Here is a 6,785-nt window from a genome sequence, read left to right as displayed (position 1 = left end):
AATGTGTTCCGCTGGAGCGCAAAAACCCAAGAAAGCAGGAGGAGAGGCGGGATTGTGACAGCAGGTTAATAAGGTTCCGAGGGGGAGGAATACAAAAAAAGAGAGAGAGAGAGAGAGAGAGAGAGAGGAGAGAAAGAGAGGGATGGAAATCACCTCAGCATCCCCAAAATCCGGTTCCGTGGAGCGCCGTTTATCCGTCCTCCATCCGAGAGCCTCGGAAGCGGTGTGAGGCGGCGAGGGACGTGGAGGGGGCGAGCGACAGGGGGAGAGAGAGGGAGGGGAGAGAGAGAGAGAGAGGGAGGGAGAGAGAGAGAGAGGGAGGGAGGGAGGAGGAGGAGAGAGATGTCGCTGCCGATGGAGGGCGTTGGAAACTGCTCTAACTCTCTCTCTCTCTCTCTCTCTCTCCCTCTCTCCCTCTCTCTCGCTCTCTCTCTCTCTCCCTCTCTCCCTCTCTCTCGCTCTCTCTCTCTCTCGCTCTCTCTCTCTCTCTCTCTCTCGCTCTCTCTCTCTCTCCCTCTCTCTCTCCTCACTTCATTCCTCTTAATGTCATTTCTGTTTGAATACATCAGCAGAAAAAACACAAAAAAAAAGCCTCTAAACCTTTAAACCTCCGCCGGAGACAAAAAAATTAAAAAATAAATAAAAATCCTTCATTCAAGGTGCTTTAATTTGAAAAACCGTGTGATTCAGCGCGCGCCACGCGACGCGGCGGTCCTCCGGAGGACGCAGCGGCCCTCCGCGGGCGCACAAGCCGGGATTGGAGGCTCCTGCGGCGGCGGAGGCGCAAGCAGCAGCGCGCGCTGGATGGATGCAACAGATGCTCTCACCCGATTGGCCGCCCGCCTCCTCCGCTGAACCAATCAGCGCGCAGACCGAGGAGATGAAGGGCGGGGCTTCTGTCAGGCGCTCTTCCTATTGGCTGAAATGGAATTCAAAGTGTTTTTTGAGGCCACAACTTTGATTAAACTTTATATTCCACCATTGTGTTTATCTTTCAAGGATGTAACAGGTTTTTTTTTCCATTTATAGATAAGAAGAAGATGATGCAGATTCACAAGAAATATTTTAGTTATTTTATTTGTAAACTGTATTTATCTGTGCTATTTATCTTTTAATTAATTATACGTTGGGCACCAGCAAAGTTAATTATTTTTACAGTGTTTATATGTCAAATGTTTACATAACAAATATCTTAATAGTTTCATGTCTACACCACAACGTTTTGAAAAAACCCGAACCCTAAGACTGAAAACGATGCAGTGAGCATGTTGGGCCACTAGTGGGTGCTGGTGTTTGTTTTTGTAATGAAGCCACACCCTCATGTAAAACAATATCAACATTAATAATGAGAGAACTCAGACTTTCTAGTGGACAGATGGCCGAGTTGGAATGTTGTTATGGTGACTGTCAAAATAAAACTACCAAGTTGGATTGTTATCATGCTGACTGTCAAAATAAAACTACCAAATTGGATTGTTATTACGGTGACTATCAAAATAAAACGACCGAGTTGGATTGTTATCACGGCGACTGTCAAAATAAAAGCACCAAGTTGGATTGTTATCACGGCGACTGTCAAAATAAAAGCACCAAGTTGGATTCTTATCACGGTGACTGTCAAAATAAAAGCACCAAGTTGGATTCTTATCACGGCGACTGTCAAAATAAAAGCACCAAGTTGGATTGTTATCGCGGTGACTGTCAAAAATAAAAGCACCAAGTTGGATTGTTATCGCGGTGACTGTCAAAATAAAAGCACCAAGTTGGATTCTTATCACGGCAACTGTCAAAATAAAAGCACCAAGTTGGATTGTTATCGCGGTGACTGTCAAAATAAAAGCACCAAGTTGGATTGTTCTCGCGGTGACAGTCAAAAATAAAAGCACCAAGTTGGATTGTTATCGCGGTGACTGTCAAAATAAAAGCACCAAGTTGGATTCTTATCACGGCGACTGTCAAACTAAAAGCACCAAGTTGGATTGTTATCGCGGTGACTGTCAAAAATAAAAGCACCAAGTTGGATTGTTCTCGCGGTGACTGTCTTAATCTCTGTTCAGTTTTAATAATTAATTTTAAAATATGAATTAGTCCCAATAGTTCGTCCCTCCTCGGACAAGGCAGCCCCCCGAACCCCCCCCCCGAAGACAAGCACACTGATTCTAATGAATAAATCGGATTAAAACTTAAAGAATTACAACTATGAACATTATTATTTTTTAACAATCCATGCTGATAAATGCTGAAAAACCCAACTTGTAAGTGCGAGCGTGTTCCGGCTGTTTGGATTCTCTTATTGCAGGAAAGCTTTTTTCCCTTTTTGTCTGAACTCCATTGTGAATTCCTCCCGGCGCTCTCTTTTGTAAACGTCTGTATGTATTTGGGGCGTTAATGGCCGAGGCCTGAAAAAGACTGTGAGGCAGGGTTCATTTTGCGGGAGGCTTTTCATGCAGCTGGGGGTTGGGGGGGGGGTGGGAGGTGATAATACACATTTTCATTACGCTTTTTCCGCAGGCCTTTTATTAGCTCTGGATGCAGAATGACATAATTAGATTAAGATAAAGGGCAGGTTGTCAGATGTAATTAGAGGGTATTTTTGGCGTGTAATGAATGAACATGTAAACAACTGAAGCCTTTTTTTTTTCCTATTTTTTTGCAATGGGGTCTCTTCATTTCATGCGCCGGCGGATTAAAAGCGACCTCAGTAAATAAACAGTCTCTCTCTGAATGGACGTGAAGGTCTTTGCCACACAAGACTCTTTTAAAAAAATTTTTTAGTTTTCTATCACGGCCTTGCCGTCTCCTTGTATGAATACGTTTTTCTCAACTTCTCATCAAAGATTGAAGTTTTTTTTTTTTGGCGTAAACTGTGTTAACAATCACCTTTCTGAGATATTTAGGCTCCGCCCACACCAGCCAAAACAACCTGCTTTTCTTCCTGTTGTTCTTTTTTTAGTTTTCCCATTTCCATTTTTTTTATTGTTTCCCTCTTATCAGTTCATCCTAAAAATCTGCATATTTTCGGTTCAGGACGATTTTAAAAGTTGAGGATCTTTTCGGTTCATTAGTAAATCTGAGTCCGTTAATCTGACGCTCAAACAGTCCTCGTCGTGTTAATCAGCGTTTCAACTCTTCCACATGGTGTCGCTGTTTTCAGACTTTGATCCTCCTCCATTAGAATATTGGATCCTAGGAGTTGCGCTCAGAATCTGCTGTGTCTGTGTGAGCTGGACTGGCTCCGCCCCCGCACACGGCCGTCTATGGGAAGATGGAGGAAGGACTTCCTCTCGTGGCGCCATGTGCCAGAGCAGAGCTTCCCGGTTGTGGGAGGAGAGTCGGGGGGGGGGGGGGGGGGGGGGCTACCTTGATTGTGATTGGCTGAACCCCGGATGACATCATCTAGGGTTTGATTTCTGATTGGCTGCTTGGAGCAACACACTTTTTAAAAGAGAGAGAGAGAGAGAGAGGACACACTTTCTACACTTCTGGATTTTACACAATGTGACTCCTTTGAAACTATTTCAGTTCTACATTTTGAATATTTGAAGTATTTACTTCAGTTTACTGAGAAAGTTTTCAAATTAAATCAGGAAGTAGTTTTGTGTTTTGAGAACTTCCAGCATTCAGTCTTCAGCCATTCACTCTTACATGTTCATATTTCATGAATTCACAGTATTTTTTCACAAATCCTTCATGGCAGTAAATGATATACAATTAGAACGTATAAATAATCAACCTGGAAACGTGGTTAGCATGTTGGGCCACTTTGTTTTTGGTTCTCGTCGCTACGGTGGCCTGGAGTTCCCACCGTTTCCACGGTAACGGACCAAAATAGTTTAGCCAGTTTTCACTTGAAATTGTTGTCATGTTGATAAAAGGATCATTCATTTATAGGAATTGTAGAAACAAAAAGAAACAACAAACCAAAGAAGGTAAAGTCTTGTTTTCAGTAAACGAAAACTTTCACTCTGAGATGTTTCTCCACCAATTTGTCTCCAATTTGACATCAAAGTGTTTGTTTACAACGATTCGCATCAGCGAAAGAAAAGCAGAAGAAAAAGAAGCTAAATGATGCGGCGTCACTTTAAGGGTTTATGGAATAATTCACAATTCCGGGTGTTTTTTTCTTCCTGTTGTCAAATTGTGTTTGTTTTGACCTCAGACCTCAATGAGAGGGCGACGCCGGTTGAGCAGGCGCCGCCTCGCCTCCTCGCCTCCTCGCCCCCTCAACCCCTCGCCCCCTCGCCTCCTCGCCCCGTCGCCACCTTCGCCTCCTCGCCCCCTCGCCTCCTCAACCCCTCGCCACCTTCGCCCCCCTCACACCCTCGCCTGCTCGCCTCCCCTCACACCCTCGCCACCATCGCCCCGTCGTCCCCCTCGCCCCCGTCGCCACCTTCGCCTCCTCGCCCCCTCACCTCCTCGCCCCCTCACCTCCTCGCCCCCTCACCTCCTCACCCCCTCACCCCCCTCACCTTCGCCGCCGCTTCTCCTCCACACCCCCCTCGCCGCCTCGCCCCCCTCACCCCCTCACCTCCTCGCCTCCTCGCCCACTTCGCCCCCTCACCTTCGCCACCCTCTCCCCCTCGCCCCCATCGCCTCCTCGCCCCCCTCACCCCCTCGCCTCACCACCCCCCTCGCCCCCTACCCTTCGCCGCCGCCTCTCCTCCTCACCCCCCTCGCCCCCTCACCCCCCTCACCCCCTCACCTCCTCGCCTCCTCACCCCCCTCGCCTCCTCGCCCCCTCGCCTCCTCTCCTCTTCACCTTCTCGCCCCCTCGCCTCCTCACCCCCTCACCTCCTCGCCACCTCGCCTCCTAACCCTCTCACCTGCTCGCCCCCTCCCCCCTTGCCTCCTCACCTCCTCGCCTCCTCTCCTCCTCGCCCCCCTCACCCCCTCACCTTCGCCGCCCCATGAAGGCTGCAGGGTGAGAAAACCATCTGGTCCCTCGACGGCCGTTGTTTTCACAGTTGGTGTTTGTGTTGATTAAAAGCTGATTAAAAGTTGATTAAAAGCTGAGAGCTTTTTTTTTTTTTTTATTTATCTCTGCCGGGACCGAGCACATGTCCTCGTCGCCATGGACGCAGCGACAGCGCTCCCAGAAAGGACCAGCACGATAACTAACTAACCTTTACTACCGACACTAGTTCTTATCACATGACATCAAAAGCCTGATTTGCTCAACGTGGCTTCAGGCAGAAATCGCTGTTTCCGGCGTCCAAAGGGAATTTTCTTGGCGACCAGTCCTGGAAGGTTCGAGACTTTGAACTCTGGAATTGTTAGGAATAGTTATATTACATCATCATTACATAGCGCTGCTCTGCACGCCTGCGTTTTGTAGCAATATGTAGCAAGTTATTACAAAATGTGGCAACGTTTATTACATAATGAGTTGAAAATGTATTATTACATAATGCCCAACGTCACCGTGGCACGTAAGGCGGGTGGAGTTGGGAATCGAACCTGCAACCCTCCGACTGGCTCCACCAGGCCGCAATGTGATCTGAGTCACATGTAGCCTGTTGGGCCAATAGGAGGGCGCGAAACATCCAAGATGGCGGCGACCGGGACACGATTTTACAAGTTTTACGTTTTTAAATAAAGCCATTAAACATCTGCTCTGCACCTGATAGTGTTAAAAAGTAACGATATATAATATATATATATATATATATGTAATAACACAAGACTTGCAAAATATATACATATAATTGTATTTTATTTATTTATTGTTTGAGCTCCTCCAGATCTCAACAACCTCCGTTTGCTCTTTACGGCTCGGGACCATTTTCTGCTTCCACACTTTGCTCTTTGATGTTAAAATCCAGCTAATTCACTTTCCAACACAAACACGCGCTCGCGTTTCTCCCGTCTTCGCTCGCGTGTTTTGCGGCGGCGACGCCGCGCGACGATTACACAGGGATTACGGGCCGCGCTTTTAAGGGCGAGGATGTTTGTTTTAGCTTGATCCTGAAGGATAGCGGCGGCTTTGTGGGGATGAGATGAAAGAAAGAAAAAAAGAAAGAAAGAAGGGTCCGGCGTACGTTTAGACTCCTTTAATTAACCTGCGTCTCGATTTCCCGCCTTTTTTCTTGTCTTTGTTTCACATTTCACCACAGTTGATATTTCCCTGCGTTAACCCCCCCCCCCCCCCCCCCCCCCACCCCCACGCTGTGTCCACCTAATAGAGACTCGCAGCGACCAATCGGTGGCCGGGGATTATCACGCACTCTGCAGTAATTGAATTTGGTCCGTCGGCACGGTAACCGAGCCGAGGAAATTGAGAGGCACTGGATAGGCGAAGGATCCAGTTACTTTGGCCGAAGACGTAAAAAGAAGGGAAGAAGCAAAACATTGAGAGGGAAAAAAATTAAAGACAAACTATTTAAGAATGAATCTATTTTTCGTTTCTTAAAATACAACGGACGGGTCAAAGAGAGAGAGAGACGGAGACGGAGGGGATGAGGCTTTGTCCTCCGGGATGGCAAATCGTAGAGACGGAGGGAATTAGTGAGTGAAGATAGAGAATTAAAGAGAGAGATCTGGAGATGTAAGGAGGGAGAGAGAGAGAGAGAGAGAGAAAGAGAGAACATAGAGACAGAGAGAGAAAGAGAGGGAGACACATAGAGAGAGGAGAGAGAGACATAGAGAGAGAACATAGAGACAGAGAGAGAGAGAGACATAGAGACAGCGAGCGAGGAGAGAGAGAGAGAGAGGGAGAGAGAGAGGAGAGAGAGAGTGAAAGAGAGGGGAGAGAGAGAGAGAACAGAGACAGAGCGAGAACAGAGACA

The 6,785-nt window shown here is 47.2% G+C and overlaps 1 protein-coding gene across 1 annotated transcript in view; it reads right to left on the bottom strand.

Annotated features, from left to right (window-relative positions):
- Window positions 1-221, bottom strand: part of LOC308138645 (cadherin-11-like) — a gene marked incomplete at its 3' end in the record, with an annotated part of 72,929 nt that extends 72,708 nt beyond the window's left edge. The window contains exon 1 of the mRNA XM_080507859.1: window positions 154-221. The remainder of the gene's footprint in view (window positions 1-153) is intronic.
- Between the last annotated feature and the right edge of the window lie 6,564 nt (window positions 222-6,785).

Source organism: Blennius ocellaris (assembly GCF_963422515.1).
Source record: "Blennius ocellaris genome assembly, chromosome: 13".
Lineage (NCBI taxonomy): Eukaryota > Metazoa > Chordata > Actinopteri > Blenniiformes > Blenniidae > Blennius > Blennius ocellaris.
The sequence above is the reverse complement of the archived record's forward strand: the minus strand, read 5'-3'. Positions and strand labels throughout refer to the sequence as shown.